Source organism: Eumetopias jubatus, unplaced genomic scaffold (genome assembly GCF_037043125.1).
Source record: "Eumetopias jubatus isolate StellerSeaLion01/CBP00866 unplaced genomic scaffold, mEumJub1_p1.0 scaffold_12, whole genome shotgun sequence".
NCBI lineage: Eukaryota > Metazoa > Chordata > Mammalia > Carnivora > Otariidae > Eumetopias > Eumetopias jubatus.
The window spans coordinates 33,510,594-33,532,164 of NW_028274818.1; the positions used below are offsets into that span (position 1 = coordinate 33,510,594).

General features: G+C 39.5%; 1 long non-coding RNA gene across 1 annotated transcript; it reads right to left on the reverse strand.

The window, feature by feature from the left end:
* Positions 1-728: 728 nt before the first annotated feature.
* LOC148162785 (uncharacterized) lies at positions 729-15,791 on the reverse strand. The gene is made up of 4 exons (XR_015766507.1): positions 15,527-15,791; positions 13,885-13,945; positions 2,127-2,261; positions 729-871 (listed from the first exon to the last, which is right to left on the reverse strand). It is a non-coding gene; the product is annotated as an uncharacterized LOC148162785 (long non-coding RNA).
* Between the last annotated feature and the right edge of the window lie 5,780 nt (positions 15,792-21,571).

Consider the following 21,571-nt stretch of genomic DNA (forward strand, 5'->3'; position numbering starts at 1 on the left):
AAGCCATATCTACTCACATCTAATCTGAGTAACAATGACGGTCATGTAGAAAAAGAACGTCATTGAGATGTGTAGTCACTACTGAACTTTCTCTTTTAAGTATGGGTAGCAGGTATTCTAGATGCAACTTGGTGAAAAGTCTCCTTATGTGCTTTATATTAGGATTCCATCAGTCAGTTGAAGGATATATACTACACATGTCTTATTACAAATATCCCTAATATGTACTACTGTGATAAATCACTGTTAAACCTATTGACTGCATGTACAAAAAACGTTTAAACATTTAAATAAATAGGGAAATAGTTTGACGGTTAATATTAAATATTGACAGTGAATTATAAGGACAACTTTAGGGAAAACATAAATTTTCAGCCAACAAGCATCTAATAAAATTACATAATTGCACAAGGCAAAACAAGAGTTTCCATCAAAGTGATAATTTTTATGGAATTGCTTGATATGATAGCACTCATTGTGTTAAACAAAATGATCTTTCATAGTTGTATTGAGTTAATTTATTTCCTTTAGGCTGTTATGTTTTTATACAAGTCCTCTAGGAACTCACCAAAGCAGAATGGAAAAAGTGTCAATGCTGCCACTTCAAATGTGATAAAAAAAGAGAAAAAACTTCCAATCACATGTGATATTCATGATAAAGTATCATCAATTATAATGTAATAAGCTATTATAAGATATAGGGAAAAAGGAAGAAATTGTGAAGAAAAAATGTCATAGTTCCCAAATATCTTGTTCTTCTGACTTCATTGGAAAATGAAGGTCTGGGAAGTGTCACAAAGAAGGAGTACAGTAACCAGGGGATCAACCCAGCAGCAGACAGTGCTGAGAAATTCTTGATAAATTCTTGTTCCTGCATGAGAATAGAAACATTAAAAAGTTTGACTATTAAACTTTCATAATACATTTGCAATCATTGTTCAACTGTTTTGGTTTACCCAAAATACTAATTTTTCTCCCTCCAGCATCCAAATGCATTCCATGATCCTCATAATAAGCTTTGGCCTCCATTTTGATCAACTATTATATTCCTGTACTTGGCCTTTCGGCAGGAGGCCAAAATGTATATTTGATACGCCCTTGAAGATGACCTCTTTGGAGTGGTTCCCTTCTAACCTTAAAGCCAAACTTCAAGCTTTCCCAGACACAGCTCATTCTGCTTCCAGGGGCCACCTTGCCACTTCCATGGTTTCACCTGCCACGGCTCAACATTTATATGATGAACCCTTCTAAAAGCTCACCTCAGGGTTCTGCACATCTGTGTTCCCTGAACAGGGTCAGACACAATATATCAAATTAGTACTGGAATAATTCTTTGTGGTTACCAAGAAAGAAGACAATAATTTGGTATTGATTTGCCAGCAAGTGTTTTTTTTCTACTATGTGGTTGGAACTTTCAGCCCCACCCCCTGACCTCAGGGGAGAAGAGTGGGGTTAGAGATGGAGTTCAATCACCAGTGGTCAATGATTTAATCAATTGTGCCTCTGTAATGAAGCAGCCATAAAAAACAAACAAACAAGGGACTGGGTTCAAGGGCATCCTGGGTGGTGAACATGTGGAGATGCAGGGAGATGGGTGCCAGAGAAGTCATGCCCCCCCCCCACCCCTTCCTACATACCTTCCATTTGGCTGTTTGTAAGTTGCATCTATTTATAATAAACTGGAAATCTTGTAAGTAAAACGTTCTCCTGAGTTCTACACGCCAATCTAGCAAATTAATGGAACCTGAGGAGCATGTCCCAGGAACCTCCAATTTATACCCATGGGTCAGAAGGACAGATGACAACCTGGATTTGTGATTGACATCTAAGTGGGGGTGGGGAACAGTCTGGTAGGACTGACCCCTTAATGTGTGGGAGCCGAACTATCACCAGGCAGATAGTGTCAGGATTGAATTGAATTGTCAGGTATCCAGCTGGTGTCTCAGAATTGCCTGGTGTGTGGAAACGCCACACATCTGGTGTCAGAAGTGAATGGTGTTGTAGTGAAGTGTTGAGAATAGAGGAGACACAGGAGGAGTGTGTTTTTCTTTAGTAGAAAAAAAATGCATATTAGTTTCATCCCTGTGCATGTGTATGCTGACGTACTTTAGAAAAAATGAACTCACCACCCCTTGCTGGTTGCATCATGTCTCTGTGGAGATATTCATGAGATGGGAAAGCATGCTGCTAAAAGCCATGACTCCAACCATTAGAAAGAACCATCTGGCTGACAATGCCTTGTGTTTTTGGCAGTTAGAATTCTGAAACCATAGAAAGCATGACACTGTTGCCTGGAAGAAGCAATTTAGCTTATTACCTAAATTTAAACATCCTAAATATACTTGCCAAGTAGTTTCCTGGTTTGGAAAATTACCACCACAACAGAAACAAATAAAACCTAAAGGGAGAATACAAACAATGTCAAAGAAGGAAACACTTTTTGGAACATAAAAACCAGAAATAAAGTTTCCTAAACAATATTTGAAGTTTTCATGAGTTTTCAAACAATATTCAAGGGCTGTATCTGTAGAAGGGACTGCTAGCCTTTGTGATCAAGACTGATGATAATTTTTAAGTGAAAGAAAATTCCAAATAAATTGCTATGCTACCTGTTGTGTAATGTTAAGAAACTCTGGAATTCACTGACCATTCAAATTCTGGGTCCTCCATCTACCTGCTGTATGTGCTAATCTCTTTGTGTCTCAATTTCCTTATTTGTGAAATGAGGATTTAAAAATATTATTTATTTCATAGAGCTTTGGCTACTTATGAAACAAATATTTATAGAACACCTACTATGTACTTCTATAATCAGGTAGAATTTTTTTTAAAAGGCTGATGTCTTGTGGAATGTATATTCTGTAAAGAAAAGACAGAAAAGGAGCAGTAAGCATAATAAACAGGTAAATAGTACTTCAGAATGTGAACGTTGCTATGGAAAAGAAAAAGTATAGCAGGTTGGGGTGACTAGAAATAGCAGAAGTCGGTGAGGCTGTGACTGAAGTAAAATGATAAGAGTAGGACTAAATAGTTTGAGGAACAAAAGAAAAAAATGGATATAACATACTTATCACAGTATGTGATATATTGCAAACAATATTAGCTGTGATGATGAGATCATGAGTCCTGCATTATAAGTTTTAACATAATGTAACACACATTTTTTATTACAAAAGGTCATCTTCTTCCCATCTTACTAAATAAATACTGAACCAGAGTTTAAATAACACCGACTTAAGGGGACGCCAGTTATTAAAACACCCACGTGTCACACTCTGGTCCAGGAATCTCAGAGAACTCGTGGCTTTGAGAGAGTTCTGGCTATTACCTTGGTCAGATCACATAGAGTTGAAATGCAGTGAACTAGCTGTCCATCCCCAGATATACACTGTTCTTGCCACAGTTATATTGGAATTTTTGTGGCGTGACACACATAGTAGAAAATACTTTTACCTCCTAAAAAGTGAAAAGCAGATTTCCTGGGTGTGTCTGTGGAAATGTAGGGCTTTGTCAATTACCCTGGAAAATGGTGGGCAGAAGTAAGCACCCTGTATGTATATATGGATGTATAGCAGTTTGGCATGGCTGGAATGAGAGATATGAAATTCTGGGGGTGGGGCATGTCAGAAAGTAAAATTAGAACTATGCCATAATAAGAGATTTCCAAGCATGTGAGAGGCTTGGAATTTACCCAATAGGTTATAGAGAATCATTAAACAATTTAATGGTGGGAAAGAATATAAACAGATATGTAATGTAGAAAGATTATTCCAGCTCCTGATGAGAAGATGGATTCCTTGAGACAAAAGAAACGGGGGAGAGCAAATGTCATCATAAGAGCCATATGGACCGTGCGTTTACATTCTGGAAGTAATTAAATCAAGAGTTGGAAAGACTTTTAGTGAAAATGGATTGATGGGCTGAAAGGCACAGCAGGATAGAAATTTCTATCCTAAAATAAGTAGGAGTAGACAATAGGGATTTCATAAGAAAAGGCAGCTGAGCATGAAGTATGATCAAGATAGCTTGGTTTCTGTTAAGATGGGAGGGAATAAAGGTAAACCTGTTCAACAGGCTAGCCGTGGGTGTGGGGGTGTGGGCTGGCAGGACAGTCAGGTGGTGGGCAGCAGGATTCGAGTCACTTGGATTATTTTGAAGGGAAAGCAGAGGTGATGGTTTGGGTCTGTTTGTTTGTTTGTTTTGTTTTAGGTTGTAGGAGTAAATAGCAAGGATGAAGGAAACTGAAGGCTTAAGTAGCAGACTGGGAACAAAATTTGGCAGTAGGGCCAGGAAGAATAAGTGAGAGCAAATCTTATTGGTTAAGGAGGCTTGAGGTGGGTGGCAGAAAGATTCCAAGCTGATAGATGTATCGTTCATTTTATAGCTCATTTATTTAGAGTTTATTCCAAATAATCACTCCTGAATTTGATTAGGTATTTATGAGTTGAGCAACAAATGTCTGCTAGAGCTGTTTCCTTCTCCAGTGAATAGAAAACACTTTGTTTTTGTCTGAATTCATGTTTATGAAGTTGGTGAGATTAATAGGTCAGAAGTCCATACCCTGCTTTTCTCAGGCTTCGGAGGCCAGAAGTGAGGAATGGAGCTTTTTATTTCAATTCATTCATCATTGTTTTTAAAAAGCAGGAAGTATGGGGTGCCTGGCTGGCTTAATTGGTGGAAGGTGTGACTCTTGATCTCAGGGTTGTGAATAGAGATTATTTAAAAATAAAAACTTAAAAAAATACATTAAAAAATAAAGAGGAGGAAGCTGCTGCCATAATTTAGCAGACTACTTTTTCCTACTCATTAGCTTTCAGACATTTGTCATTCAGTTAGAATGGCTGAACTTAGAATGACAAGCACACACCCTCAATAATGACCAAATATCTAATCTTCCTTTTTGGGAATTTGTATGTGTGGTGGGGGAAGGGCGTGGGGAGTTTCTCCTACTCTTCTGTGTTCTTCTAGCTGATCTAATAATCAAATTGACATGATTCCTGATCATGGAGAGAGGTGGGGGAGAGAGAGAGAGAGAGAAAGCAGCACACAGGGGATTGCACAAGGTAAGCACTTTCGACTAGGAAAACAAGAGGGGCTGATTATCATGAGTTTTTACAACGAGCAGAGCTCAAAGACTGGAGTGTTAGAGGTCAGTGACTTGGCTAGTATTGAGCTCAGCAGGCACTGCAGTGCTCCTGTGGAGAAGGAGGTCGGAGGCCTGGGAGTGGAGGGTGCAATCTGAGGGCCCCCTGGTATGGACGGGGAGAGATGGTTCTCCCTTCTTAACGTGCATCCTAATACACAAAAGAGCTGGCAGGTGCCGTTGCACTGCCCCATTCCTTAGCATAGGGGCAGATACACCTGCTGAGTGGGGCTAACCCGGACATCAGCTTTTTGTTGTGCTTTACTCTAAGCTTTAAGCTCCTGCATGTTGGTGCAACTGCCCTGGGACAAACCAGCACCAGACCCAGTGAGGAGAGACCCTCCCCCAAAGGATGTACATGGGTCCACACTGTGCCGGGTCCCCAAACTTTGGAGTTGTGAAAATCACCTGGCCTGCCTGGGATAAAACACAGGTGCACTGCACTGACAGGCAGGCAGATGGCCCAGGCATAGACAGGGTGAAGGCAGGTATATGAGGGGCGCCTGGGATACAGAACGGAGATTGTTCATTCTTCTGGGAGGGCTTCCCAGACAGCAGGGAGGGGAGGGAGGTGCAATCTCCCCTCTCTGGGGATGAAGAAGAGGGCTGGTGCCATTTTTTTCTCCCCCACCCATCAGCACAGACTGACTTCAGTGAGCAGCACAGTGCCAACAGTGGAGGCCAGAACTGCTTACACCAAGCCCCACCCCTCTGTGCTCTGCAGGTGCTTCTTTACTAAGGCAAGTGTGCCTGAGAACCACAGCAGCAGGCCCCTCCCCCAGAATACCAGCACAACCCCCCCCGCCCCACCCCCCCACACACACCATGTCTACCGAACATAGAGTGTGCAAAGCTTCAGTTCTACTGGAAATATCAGCCGGTCTCTTTTAAACAAGCAAAACCAGAGTACACCTAGTTAAAACTCATCACACTCTGTACAAGGTTCAAACACTCCCCACTGCAAGCAAAGAGAAACTCTGCAGAGGATAGACCTGAGGGATAGAGCAACCAAAACACAGCAGAAGAGTGCACACAGCATACACCAGAAACCTTTTCTGAAACATGAGGCACTGGACACTCTTCTTAATAAAGCCATTACTCTAAGGAGAGGAAACTTTCCTAATACACAGTCTTTCCTAATACACAGAAAACAGGCTTTCCTAGTACACAGAAGACAAAGACCTAAACAAAATGCCAAGATGGAGGAATTCATCCCCAAAAAAGAACGAGAACAGGTCATGGCCAGGGATCTAATTGAAACAAATATAAGTTAATATGCTTAATCCAAAATTTAAAACAATCATAAGGATACCAGCTGGGCTTGAGAAAAGCATAGAATACACCAGGGAGTCCCTTACTGGAGAGATAAAAGACCTAAAAACTAATCAGGCTGAAATAAAAAATACTATACCTGAGATGTAATGACCACAGGATGGAAGAAACAGAGGAATGAATAAATGATACAGAAGATAAAACTATGAAAAATAATAAAGCTGAAGAGGGAAAGAAAAATACTGAATCACGAATGTAGACTTAGGGAACTCAGCAACTCCATAAAATATAATCACATTTGTATCATAGGAGTCCCAGAAGAAGGGAGGAAAAAAGGAGAAGAAGGTTTACCTGAGGAAATTATAGCTGAAAGCTTCCTTAATCTGTGGAAGGAAACAGACATCTAAATCCAGGAGGCACGGAGAATGCCCATCAAAATTAACAAAAGCACGCCAACACCAAGACATATCATAGTAAAATTTGCAAAATATAGAGATAAGGAAAAAATCCTAAAAGCAGCAAGGGAAAAGAAATCCCTAACTTACAAGGGAAGACAAATAAGGGTAGCAGCAGATCTGTCTGCAGAAACTTAGCAGGCTACAAGACAGTAGCCTGACATATTCAAAATGCGGAATGGGAAAAATAAGCAACCAAGAATACTCTCTCCGGCAACGCTGTCATTCAGAATAAAAGGAGAGATAAAGAGTTTCCCAGACAAACAAAAACTAAAGGAGTTCGTGGCCGCTAAACCAGCTCTGCAAGAAATATTAAAGGGGACTCTTTGAGTGGGAAAGAAAGACCAAAAGCAACAAAGACTAAAAAGGAACGGAGAAAATATCCAGAAACAATGACTTAACAAGTAATACAAGGGCACTAAATTCACAACAATCAATAATCACTCTGAATGTAAATGGACTATATGCTCTAATCAAAAGACATAGTGTGTCAAAATGGACAAAAAAATAAGACCCATCTATATGCTGTCTACAAGAGACTCACTTTAGACCTAAAGACACCACCAAATTGAAAGTGAGGGGATGGAGAATCATTTATCATGCTAAGCGATGTCAAAGGAAAGCCTGAGTAGTCATACTTACAACAAACTAAATTTTAAACCAAAGACTGTAGCAAGAGATGAAGAAGGGCACTATATCATAATAAAGGGGTCTATCAAACAAGAAGTTCTAATAATTGTAAATATTTATGCCCCCAACTTGGGAGCAATCAAATACATAAAATAATTAATAGCTAACATAAAGAAACTCATTGATAATAATAGAATAATAGGAGGGAACTTTAACACCCCACTTACAGCAATGGACAGATCATCTGAGCAGAAAACCAACAAGGAAACGATGGCTTTGAATGACACACTGGATCAGATGGACTTAACAGATCTATTCAGAACATTTCACCCTAAAGCAGCAGAATACACATTCTTTTTTTAAATTTAATTTTATTATGTTATATTAGTCATACAATACATCATTAGTTTTTTGATGTAGTGATCCACGATTCATTGTTTTCATATAACACCCAGTGCTCCATGCAGTACATGCCCTCCTTAATACCAATCACCGGGCTAAACCATCCTCCCACCCCCCTCTCCTCTAAAACCCTCAGTTTGTTTCTCAGAGTCCATAATCTCTCATGGTTCATCTCTCCCTCCAATATTCCCCCCTTCGTTTTTCCCTTCCTTCTCCTAATGTCCTCCATGCTCAGAATACACATTCTTTTTGAGTGCACATGGGACATTCTCCAGGATAGATCACATAGTAGGTTACAAATCAGACCCTAACAAATACAAAAAGATTAAGATCATAGCATGCATATTTTCTGACCACAACATTATGAAAGTTGAAGTAAACCACAAGAAAAAATTTGGAAGGACCACAAATACATGGAGGTTAAAGAACATCCTACTGAAGAATGAATGGGTTAACAAGGAAATTAAAGAAGAAATCAAAAAAGACTTGGAAGCAAATGAAAATGAAAACACAACAGTCCAAAACCTTGGGGATGCAACAAAAGTGGTCCTAAAAGGGAATTATATAGCAATACAGGCCTACTTCAAGAAGCAAGAAAAATCTCAAATATACCACCAAACCTTACACCTAAAGGAAGAACAAATGAAGCCTAAAGCTAGAAGAAGAGGGGAAATGATGAAAATTAGAGCAGAAATAAATGATATAGAGACAAACAAACAAAAAACCCCAGTAGAACAGATCAATGAAACTAGGAGTCGGTATTTCAAAAGAATTAATAAAACTGATAAGCCCCTAGCCAGATTTATCAAAAAGAAAAGAGAAAGGACACAAATAAATAAAATCATGAATGGGAGAGGAATGTGATCTCTTCACAACCAACACAACAGAAACACAAACAATTATAAGAGAATAGTATGAAAAGTGACATGCCAACAAATTGGGCAACTTGGAAGAAATGGATAAATTCCCCAAAATACGTAAACTAGCAAAACTGAAACAGGAAGAAATAGAAAATTTAAACAGACCCATAAACAGCAAAGAAATTGAGTTAGTAATCAAAAATCTCCCAAAAAACAAAAGTCCATGGCCAAATGGCTCCCAGGGAAATTCTACCAAACATTTAAAGAAGAGTTAATATCTATTCTTCTCAAACTGTTCCAAAATGTAGAACTGGAAGGAAGACTTCTAAACTCATTCTATGAGGCCAGAATTACCTTGGTTCCAAAACCAGACAAACACCCCATCAAAAAGGAGAATTACAGGCCAATATCCCTGATGAACAGGGGTGCAAAAATTCTCATCAAAATACTAACAAATTGAATCCAACAGTACAAAGAATCATTCACCATGATCAAGTGGGATTTATTCCTGGTCTGCAAGGGTGGTTCAGTATTTACAAATCAATCGATGTGATACACCACATTAATAAAAGAAAGGATAAGAACCATATAATCCTCTCAATAGATACAGAAAAAACATTTGACAAAGTATAGCATCCATTCTTGATAAAAACCCTCAACAAAGGAGGAATGGAGGGAACATACCTCTATTTCATATAGAGGTCGTATATGAGAGACCCACAGCTAATATCATCCTCAATGGGGAAAGACTGAGAGCTTTTCCTCTACAGACAGGAACAAGATAGGGATATCCACTCTCACCATTGTTATTTAACACAGTACTGGAAGTCCTAGCCTCAGCAATCAGACAACAAAAAGAAATAAAAGGCATCCAAATCAACAAGAAAGAAGTCAAAGTTTCACAGATGACAAGATACTCTATGTAGACAACTAGAAAGATTCCATCAAAATATTGCTAGAACTGATAAATGAATTCAGTAAAATCTCAGGCTACAAAATCAATGTACAGAAATTTGTTGCATTTCTATACACTAATAATGAAGCAGCAGAAAGAGAAATCAAGGAATCAGTCCCTTTTACAATTACACCAAAAACCATAAGATATCTAGGAATAAACCTAACCAAAGAGGTAAAAGATCTGTACTTTGAAAAAGATCTGTACTTTCTTATGAAAGAAATTGAAGATGACACAAAGAAATGGAAAAACATTCCATGCTCATGGATGGGAAGAACAAATATTGTTAAAATGTCTATACTACCCAAAGCAATCTACACATTTAATGTAATCCCTATCAAAATACCAATAGCATTTTTCACAGAACTAGAACAATCAATCCTAAAATTTGTGTGGAACTACGAAAGACCTCAAATAGCTAAAGAAATCTTGAAAAAGGAAAGCAAAGCTGGAGGCATCACAAATCCAGACACCAGCTATATTACAGAGCTGTAGTCATCAAGACAGTATGGTACTGGCACAAAAACAGACACGTATATCAATGAAACAGAGTAGAAAATCCAGAAATGGACCCAAAACTATATGGTCAATTAATCTTTGACAAAGCAGGAAAGAATATCCAATGGAAAAAAGGCAGTCACTTGAACAAATAGTGTTGGGAAAACTGGACTGCAACATGCAGAATGAAACTTTCTTATACCATACACAAAAATAAATTCAAAATGAATGAAAGATCTAAATGTGAGGCAGGAAACCATCAAAACCCTAGAGCAAAAGACAAGCAGCAACCTCTTTGACATCGGCCATAGAAACTTCTTACTAGACATGTCTCTGGAGGCAAGGGAAACAAAAGCAAAAATGAACTATTGGGACTTAATCAAGACATAAGGCCTCTGCACAACGAAGGAAACAATTGACAAAACTAAAAGACAACCAATGGAATGGGAGGAGATATTTACAAATGACATATCTGACGAAAGGTTAGTATCCAAAATCTGTAAAGAACTTACCAAATTCAACACCCAAAAAAATAAATAATCCAGTTAAGAAATGGGCAGAAGACATAAATACACATTTTTCCAAAGAAGACATCCAGACGGCTGACAGACACATGAAAAGATGTGCTCAACATCACTCATCATCAGGGAAATACAAATCAAAACCACAATGAGATACCACCTCACACTTGTCAGAATGGTTAAAATTAACAACACAGGAAACAACAGATGTTGGTGAGGATTCGGAGAAAGGGGAACCCTCATGCACTACTGGTGGGAAAGCAAACATGTGCAGCCACTCTGGAAAACAGTATGGAGGTTCCTCAAAAAGTTAAAAATAGAACTACCCTATGATCCAACAATTACACTACTAGGTATTTACCCAAAAGATACAAAAATACTGATTAGAAAGGACACATGCACCCCAATGTTTATAGCAGCATTATCAGCAATAGCCAAATTATGGAGCCCAAATGTCCATTGACTAATGAATGGATAAAGAAGGTGTGGTATATATAACATATGCAATGGAATATTACTCAGCCATAAAAAAAGAATGAAATCTTGCCATTTGCAATGATGTGGATGGAGCTAGAGGGTATTATGCTAAGCAAGATAAGGCAGTCAGAGAAAGACAAATACCATATGGTTTCATTCATGTGGAATTGAAGAAACAAAACAGATGAACATAGGGGAAAGAAAAAAAGAGAGAGAGAGAGGCAAAAGATATAGACTCTTATCTATGGAGAAAAAACTGAGGGTTGCTGGAGAGGAGGCAGGCAGGGGATGGGCTAAAATTAGGATGACGGGTATTCAGGAGGGCACTTGAGATGAGCACTGGGTGGTATATGTAAGTGATGAATCACTAAATTCTACTCCTGAAACTAATATTACACTCTATGTTAACTAACAAGAATTTAAATAAAACCTCGAAACAAAGCAAATTGATATGAAACAGATTAACAGGAGAAAAATGAATTTAATTACCTATACAAAGGGGCCACAGAGGAATATGACACCCACAGACGGGCAGCTGAGGCTTACACGCTACCCTGAGCTAAGGAGAAGCAGGGGTCTGGAACTGCAAAAGGGAGGAAGGCAATTCACTAGCAGATGGGAAGAGCAAATATTTGGTAAACAAATGTTTGCCAAGATTTGTGAAGTCTTTCTCACCTAAAACAAAGTTAGCTTTGCTAACAGCTCTCTTTTTGGCTCATGAAGTCTCCTTATCTAAATTATTTGCGGCAGTTAAGGGGAAGGTAAAAAGAAAAACTTCTTGAGTCTTCTGTTTGTTAAAAATAATCAGCCTAAAATAATCCTTATGCCAAAGAGACACATTTTGGGTGGTAATTGTGCCCAGTTTCTCCACAATTTCCACATGGATTCTCTTTGCAAAGGCTCATCCAACCTTATCTAATAAATTCAGGGTCCTATGTAGGTTTGAGCAAACTGATCTCATGAGAACAGAATAAAAGAAAGGTTTTAGTGATAGAAATAATATATACAAATAAATCAGTAGGAGTCATTTTAGGTAAAAAGTATAGCGGTGGAAGGGTCATCAAACCTCTTTGCTTCAATAAGCATTTTATGACATAAGCCCACTGGGCCGATGGGCTGGTGGGGAAGGACAACTATGGTACTTTCCAATGTTAGGTTGGGTGTGGGAGAGAGCTTATCCTGATTTTTACGGGAGCAGGTACAGCTCCTGAACTGCCATGTTGCCTTACCCACTCTCATTGTATGGACCTGGGCATGTTGTGTTAATTAGTCATTTATGGTATTTCAGATCATTGGACCTCTAAAGGATCTGGTGTGTGCAGGTGGGAGAATCTCACCTCAAGAGTGGGGTCGTTCATGGCATCAATCAGTTGACTAAAATATGTGTTTTTCCTGTCAGAACATAGGAAGAGGCTCTGTTAGTACTGGTGGGGAAGGGAAGAGGGAAGCCTGGGTGGTTGAGTGGAAATCTCTCTCTCTTGATCTGGACCACCTTGTGGGCAAGATGTGTAGAAAGAAACTGAGGATGCTCAAATGATTTCCCCCATAGGAAGCCAAGCCAGATTTTGGAAGTCAGAGCACAGGCAAAATGAATGGGGTTCAGGACACACCACCCCCAAATATAGCACTTTTAGCCTATTGAATCTCTTACACTGAAAGAATTTGAGAAAATGGCAGAAAGAGGAAGGTCACTCTGATTGTTCCCTCCTCCCCAACCTCTTGTGTTTGTTCCCTGAAAGTAGGAGCGAAATCTCCCATGTGAAAGGTATCCTCCTTACGTGAGGGGAAGGGAAAACATCCTTAACCCTAGAGAATGGGAATTCAGAGCCAAGAAGGGTATATAAATACACCTTCTTATGTCTTCACCATTTACTACCCCTAGCCCAAACCCCCTTGTGTTGTCAATTCATCACATATTTATTGTGTCTTTGTCTGAAAGGTATAAAAGCCTCCTGCTCTGCTCACTTGCGTCTTCATTGTCTTGGGAAGGCTCCCATGTCTATGTAACCAACTTTTTTTTCCATGTAACCAATTTAATAAATTTGCATGCTTTTCTCCTGTGACTCTGTCTTTGTCAGGTTAATTTTCAGACCCAGCCAGGGACCCTAAGAGGGTCAGGAAAATTTTCCTCCTCGAGAGGGAGAAGGCTGTAAATTTGTGTCAGCCATTTGAGGTTAAGTAAACCATCTCAGTTAGGGTGTAAAATAGGACAAGGTCTATAAGCCCTCGGTGCGCACCAGCACAAATAAAATTAGGAAACTGTAGTTTATATGCCATAGTTTTCATGCACTTATATATTTTATGTTCCTTTTCTTTTTTTGTTTTGTTTTAATTGGTATTTTAGAAAATCTTTTGTGAAAGTTCCAATCTGTCTTAGCTGTGCTAAGGAGGAAACAAAGAAATGAGTTTGTGCTTGGACCAAAATTAAATGGCACAGAATTCAAATACACGTCAGTGTCAGGTGGCAGAAACAACCAAAACGTGAGAGCAGGTAGGTGGGGAGAAGAGCCACTAGCTAGCAGTTGGACCCGTTTGGAGATTCTCTTACAAAATAAAAGCTTGGAAGTGATTTCTTTCCTTTTGCTAATACATTTGGCTGTTCCTTTCTGGGCTAACCCAGACCTCTAAAGTGAAAATACCATCACAGTCTCAGGAAAGATTCATTGCTGACCTTTAGCTGTTTTTATTCCAGGATCCTGGATCGCCAAACAGCTGGGTGAGATGATCTCTCCCTTTAAAAATAAAATAACACATAATAAAATAAAATTAAAAATAAATAAATAAATAAAATAACATTAAGTGATTTGTGCAACGATATCTGACAACTTATTTCTGCAAGAGATGTTTATTACAGTTACAGCCGGCCTCGTTAATACTCACTGTTAGTAGTTACTTACCCTTAAATTAAAAAAAAAAATACATGTATTTCTTTCATCTGGAGTGGGCTAATGCTTGAATTTCTGTCATTAACAATGTATTTGTATTCATTATCACTGTTTTACTGCATCTTCTTTAAAGCATTTTTTCTCACAGGGGAAAAGTTAGCAAGTTCTGTATGTTTGTAACAGATTTTTTTAAAGACTTTATTTGGGAGGGAGAGAGAGACAGAGAGAGAGAGACAGAGCAGGAATGGGGAGAGGGGCAGAGGGAGAGGGAGAAGCAGACTTCTCGCTGAGCAGGGACCCCCGATGTGGGGCTCGATCCCAGGACCCCGGGATCATGACCTGAGCCAAAAGCAGCCGCTTAACTGACTGAGCCACCCAGGTGCCCTGTAACAGATTTTTTTTTTGACCGCAGGAACAATAGTAGAAAACGGAACAATTCGTGACTGAGAAAGCAGTTGGCTTGGAGGCAGGATACGGAACAGTGGGTAGGAGGCACGTGTAGGACAAACTTTACCTACGTCCAGGTTGCTTAGAATTGGTGATAGTTGTTTTTTTTTTTTTGACCGGATTTTTTTTTAGTTTCTCAATGGTAATGACCTTTAGGATTGCAATCCAAATGACATAGGAAAAGCATCATTTAACAAGGCTGGCCATTCCCAACATTAATCATAATTTATGTAACTTCACCATATTATCCGCTTTACTTTGTTTTCAGTGACCCTGTCATTAGGAAATGTGTTCTGTCCCCTCCCTTCCTCTGAAGGTTGTTGCCAGGGTGGAGAGTGAGAGCTGCAAGAGCATATCGAGTGTCTCATGTTGAGATGATCACTGGGTGGCTCTTTCCAGATAATTCGCGTCTGATTTTGCTGCAGTTGTGAAGATTAATAGCAGAACCACAAAAGCAATTTACAAGTGGGACTCTAGAGTGTCAAATATTGAGGGCATCTATTTAGTCTGAGGGGACTGATGGAAGAGAAGGAAGAATCGTTCATTAATTAAGCAAGTATTTCACGAGCACTTAATATAGGCTTATTGAAGGAGGTGTTACTAGGAAATAAAGGGAAAGCTAAAACAAGGCGTCCTCCCTTTAACAATCCAAAATCCATGTGGGGACACAAAATGTCCGTAGCAAAATAACTGAGGTTTGACCAAACTGAGGTTTGGTCAAACCTCAGGGCCATGTACAGGAATTCAGGGCCAAGAGAGGGCCTTTTAGCTGAAAGTCTTGTGGAGGAGGTGGGATTTTGGTTTCCAAATTTACACCTAATAATTGCCTCTTTCCATTGAGCATGCCTGAGAATTTCGAATAATGTAATTTTTCAAGACCCCTGGTAGTCCAATTAGGGATGGAACAGAAGTGACATGATTCCCTCTGGGTCAACAGAACTGGTAGAAGAGGGTTACCCATAGCTGACAGGATGAGCTTACACTTATTGAGTTCTGCTGATACTCCAACCTCAGAAGAAAAACAGCTTTTTTCAGAACAAAGCAAACACCCGTCTTTGTGACTCTGGGAATGTTATTTATGGACAGCTGGAGCTTTCCCATGTCTGCTTCATCCAGGTCTGCCTGGAGCCCAGCCAAAGCCTTTTTCCAGCATCCCGCAGTGTGTCACTCCATGGTTGGGGATTCAGATCCAGACGTTTCTCTCCATTCTTTACAGAAGCCTGTCCCCGTGTGAAGCCATGCTCTTCAGGGGCTGGAAAGAAATAGAAAAGGAACATTTCAACTGTGTGAGATTTCAACATGTCATGTCATAAGCACAGGGAATGTGAATTCTGAGGATGCTGAGCACGGAAGGAATTTGAAACGCGCAATGATGACTTGTCCGATTGGGGCGCCTGCAAATTCTCTCTTCCTCCTAGAACAATGATCTTGGTAACTAGTTTCAGTGGTGTCTTAGTTCTTGTCTATGCATGAGTCTCCTATCTTCCCCTTTTACTTCCCTCTCAGCTCTAATAAAGAAACCACATAAAGGTTTGAGGTATTCAAAAGGGGGTGATATGCATCCTTCATGGTACATTCTGTAAGCACTTTCCCGGAAGCAATAGGTAGCTTCGTGCTCCCTCCTCACCTTCACCAGCAACTCATATTTTCCCTGTAATATTATTGCAAGCCCCAGAGGCACGAGTGTGCCCAGAACGCCTAAGATTAGCAACCACTGAACCAGTGTGAGACACCTGCTTTAAAGGGACCTGTCTCTTTCTGGCTGGAATCTGCCTTCCCCAGAGCTCTGCACTTCAAATATTATGGTAAGAGATTTCTCAGACACACAGTGAGATGTTTCCACTTCCGAGAAAATGGTAACTGAATCAATAAAATAGAAGGATGTGGCAATTGGTCAGTAGTTTCTTTGTGGCTCAGAGTCAATAGCAACAAGATTCTCGACTGTCTTTGGCAGTAAGACTGCTGATTCCGAAGAACAGTTTCATAAAGCATTTATAACAGACACCATATGGGTGTGTGCCTCTTTCTTTAAATTCCCTCCTACAGAGAGTTTATTTTTCATTACTCACCCTCTTTTGGATACTACTGTATCTGTTTAAAGAACTATAAATAAAAAACCAAATCCTCCCCAAGAATTAGCCATAAAAGTCAAACATTTTTTTTCTTTTTTCTTTCTATGGGAAAGATGTTTTTTTCCCAGAGATTTTGTCTGGTTTACAAGTGACAAAGGACTTGCTTAGCATAATTGTCTTTGGGTAGACTGGTCACACTCAGGGATGCCAGAGACAGGAAGAAGATATTTTTTCTGCTCTGAAATATTTTGTATTTTTTTTCACTTTTTAACAAATTTAATTCCAGTATAATTAACATAGAGTGTTATATTAGTTTCATGGGTACAATAAAATGATGCAACAACTTTGTACATTATTCAGTGCTCAGCATGGCAAGTGTACTCTTAATCTCCTTCACCTATTTCACTCACCCAGTTCGGCTATTATAAATGATGCTGCTTGAACATAGGGATACATATATCTTTTTGATTAGTTTTTTTGTGTTCTTTCATAAATACCTGGTTGTGGAATTACTGGATCATAATGTAGCTCTATTTTTAATTTTCTGAGGAACCTTCATATTGTTTTCCACAGTGGCTGCACCAGTTTGCATTCCCACCAACAGTGCACGAGGGTTCCTTTTTCTCCACATCCTCGCCGACACTTGTTTCTTGCGTTGCTGATTTTAGCCATTCTGACAGGTGTGAAGTGATATCTCATTGTCGTTCTGATTTGCATTTCTCTGATGATGAGTGACGTTGAGCACCTTTTCATGTGTCTGTTGGCCATCTGTAGTCTTTGGAGAAATGTCTGTTCATGTCTTCTGTCCACTTTTTAATTGGATTATTTGGGGTTTTTTTGTTTGTTTTTTTGGTGTCAAGTTGTGTAAGTTCTTTATATAATTTGGATACTAACCCTTTACAGGATATGTCATTTGCATGTATCTTCTTCCATTCCGTAGGTTGTTTTTTAGTTTTGTTGATTGTTTCCTTTGTTGTACACAAGCTTTTTATTTTGATGTAGTCCCAGTAGTTTATATTTGCTTCTGTTTCCCTTGCCTCAGGAGACATATCTACAAAAATGTTGCTATGGCCAATGTTTGGAGAAATTACCACCTGTGCTCTCTTCAAGGATTTTTCTGGTTTCAGGTCTTTCATCCATTTTGAGTTAATTTTTGTGTATGGTGTAAGAAAGTGGTCTAGTTTCATTCTTCTGTGTGTAGCTGTTCAGTTTTCCCAACACCATTTGTTGAAGAGATTGTCTTTATCCCACTGCATATTCTTACCTCCTTTGTCAAAGTTTAATTGACCATATAATCATGGGTTTATGTCTTGAAATATTTTGTACTTAGACCCTGCATCAGCTATGCTTAAATTAATAAGAAAATGAAAGTTTTACTGTCTCTAGGGCCTGTAGTTTCTTTCCTGCTTTAAACTAATAATGATTCCAGATTTTGCAACAAAATTCAGTTGCAAAGCAGACACTTTGTTGTGGAATGGGGAGAGGTTGCAAAGTCATTTGGTGCTGATAGCTTGGGTAGATGGCCATGCTGTTTGTATAAATTGCATTTCTCTCCTTGATTAGGACTGGATGTATTTGCATATTTAGAGATGATTTCATCATCACATTATACTATTCCGTAGTCTTAGATCAACGAGTCATTTAACAGTGTTCCTTCTGTCCAGATGACACCCCTTCCCAAGAAAAAATAAGTTCACTGCCAACTTTCCCATCTTTCCAGGAATATTTGGGGGTGGAGGGAATTTGATAAACTACAGAAGTTTATAGGCCCTGATTTATCCAAAGACTTTTTAGAAGATGTTATTTAATACTTGTGTTTTGTCTTCCAGTGGTCTATAATAGAGGTCATTAGCTAAATGCCATAATGCTGAAGACTCAGGGGATGCTCAAATTTGTGTCAGCATTTGCACTTGACATTGGTGCTCCAATCCCCCTGGACACTCACAGATACACTGTACGTTTGAGTCTGTGGCAGGAGTTAGAATCCACGTATAAGCTTCATGTTAACTGAAGACAAAAAACAACAACAACAACAAAAACCCGCTTCTCTCTCCCTCAGGCTGCTGCTGAGCAACCTTGGAGCATCCCAGGGGCAGAAGCAGCCAGCTGGGCTAGGCACGCCATTTAGCACATAAACCACGGGGACTCTGTAGGGCAGCACAGCCTATAATTCCCAAAGTGAGGGTCCAAGAGGGAAAGGGGAAATAAATAGATCTCACCTGAAGTATGTTCTAACCAGTCACAACTCCCTTTGTGTCCCTAGGAGTTACTGAAGTTAGAATAATCCAGCGATTACCCCATAAAGATAGGCAGACACCAAGGAAAGGCAAAATTTGGGTGAAACGCTCTTAACCTGGCCAAGGTCATTGCCCAAATATGCAATTATCCAGAGGAGAGTTTTACAAGTGTGGTATGTGTAAATGGGGGATTTACAGTTTAGCTTTTAAAAAAATTGTTCCCAGCGGTGGCTATCTCCTGAGCCAGAATGAGGGTTACCAAGCAACAAGAGAAACAAAGGCAAGTTCCAAGAAGTTCATTAATCCTCACAGCTGCAGGGCTTTGCTTCACTGTTCTCCACCCTAGTGCAAGAGACATTTCCAGGCAGAATTGATCCTTCTTTCCGTCTTTGCCCTCGCCACACCCCCCTCTCCCACAGCACTCTGTTTACACTGTAAATTTTAGCACAGAATACATTTTGTCATGATACCATGGCTTTTAAGTGGTCTCTATGTTTTCCAGTTAGATCACTGGCCCCTTTAAGGCAGGATGCCTGTCTTTTTTTTGTCTTACTGATTTAGTGCCCCAAACAGTATCTTCCTATACATAATAGGTTTACAATATATTGAATGTTAAGTATATATTAATTATTTTTGCCTATTAATGTTCCAACATTCCTTTAAGGCCTATCTCAACTGCTCCCTCTTTCAAGAAGCTTCTTCTCTCCAATGTGTTGTCATTTCCCTCTGAATTCCTACAGAATTCCTTTACCTCTTCCGTGAAGCTTATTTTGCCTTGTAGTACAGTCATTCCAGTTTGGCCCTAACTGTGTGCTCCTTCGGGATAGAAACCATGTCTTCCTTGGCTCTATATCCTTGGATACAAACACTTGCAGAGACTTGCTCATTCACTTATTCATTCCTTCCTTCCACGAATATAACTGAGCAGCAATTATATGGATTCTGTTCTAGGGCTGGAGGGATAAAGCACACATAACAGACATGCCTCACAGAACTTAAAGTCTCAAGGGGAATTTTGACAAGTAAAAAGAAAATTAAAGCTCAGTGCTTTGATGGGATACAGAGACCATGAGATTACTTGACCTAATTCAGGGGACCAGAGGAGACTTCCTGGAGTAAGTGACACTCATGCTGAGGCTTAAGGAAAGAAGGAACTGTATATGCAGAGACCAGGAAGTGAGAGAGAGACTGGTATACATAAGACAGAGGAAGAAGTTTAGAAGTTTAAACTGGCTCAAACGGAGAATGCTTGAAATTTACATCATACGTTTCTCTAGAAAACTGAAATCTACAGGAGCAAGGCATAAAAAAGAGAAAGCTAAGTTCATAGAGATGACTGGGCTAGCAAGAAATTCTGCCTTCCAGATCAGTTCTCTCTCCTTTAAATATTTCTATTTCTGCATTTGTTTCAAGGCCAAGCCTCTTTTCCATCATCACCCTCATGGAAATCTGTTGATGCAGAAAATAAATATATGCAAACATTTGATGAAGTTTATGGTGCCTTAAGTCATTTTACTTTCTGGTTAAACAGTGTTCGCCCTGATGGTTCATCCTTAAGTAAGAGAATAACTTGTCACAAGTAAGTTGGCAAGTAAGTACTTAGAAGTAAAAAAGTGAACATGTGGGGAACATTTTTACGGTCTGTGAGCACATCGACCTGAATGTGACCTGGAAAAGTTGGTTTCAGGAAACCAACATCTGGAGGGTTTTTGTTCTGTGGATCTACAGTTTCAACAGGGAAAGAGGAAATGGAACTATAAATAGACTGACCATATAAGTTATCATCCCAACTGGGACACCTTCAGAGTCAAATGGAGAACATAAAACAGCTATGTGTCAAGAAAACAGGGGCAAACTGGGACCACCCACATAAACTGAGACATATAATCATTCTATCTATAACTAAAAAATTCGCAGATTTAGACATCTTCACAAGCACAGTTTCTCTTTGCTTTCATTCTAGACCATATTTTACAGAAGACACTCTGAAAATAGTTGATGTTCAAAGAATGTTCTTAACTATATCCTAAAAACAGAAGAATCACATTCCCTTCCCTCATCCATAGCAAATTGGGTCGTTCATCTCTAATTACAAAATCTCTAAAAATTGCCCAACTGCATAGTCAATATTTATGAGTATGAAATAATAAGCAGTATATATATTGATCTCTTCCTCCGATTCCTGCTAATAGTTGGTCTTTGACTCCAGTTCTTATGACACAGAGCCCCCCAAACCCTTGTAATTTCCTGAGTGATGGGAACGTCTGACACAGGGCTCCTAAATCCCTTGGAATTTCCTAGGTGGTAAGAGTGTCTTTTGTTCTAATGAGGCAACTCTTTGTTGGCTCTTGAATGGAGGCTGGTCACCAGAAAGATCAAGCCATGATTAGAAGCTTGAAACTTTAGCCCCACCCCACCCCTCATTCTCCAGAGAAGGGAGGAGGCTAGAAATTAAGTTAATAATTGATCATGGCTACATGATGAAGCTTCCATAAAAATGCCTAAAGTATGGCGTTCAGGGAGTTTCCAGATTGGTGAATACATCCACATGCAGGGAGAGTGGTGTATCCAGAAGTTCCTGTGCTTAGGAGCCTTACAAACCTTGCCTTATATATCTCTTCATCTGGCTCTTCATTTGTATCCTTTAAAATATCTTATGTAATAAATCAACAATAGTAATTAAATTGTTTTCTTGAGTCCTGTGGACCCCCCTAGCA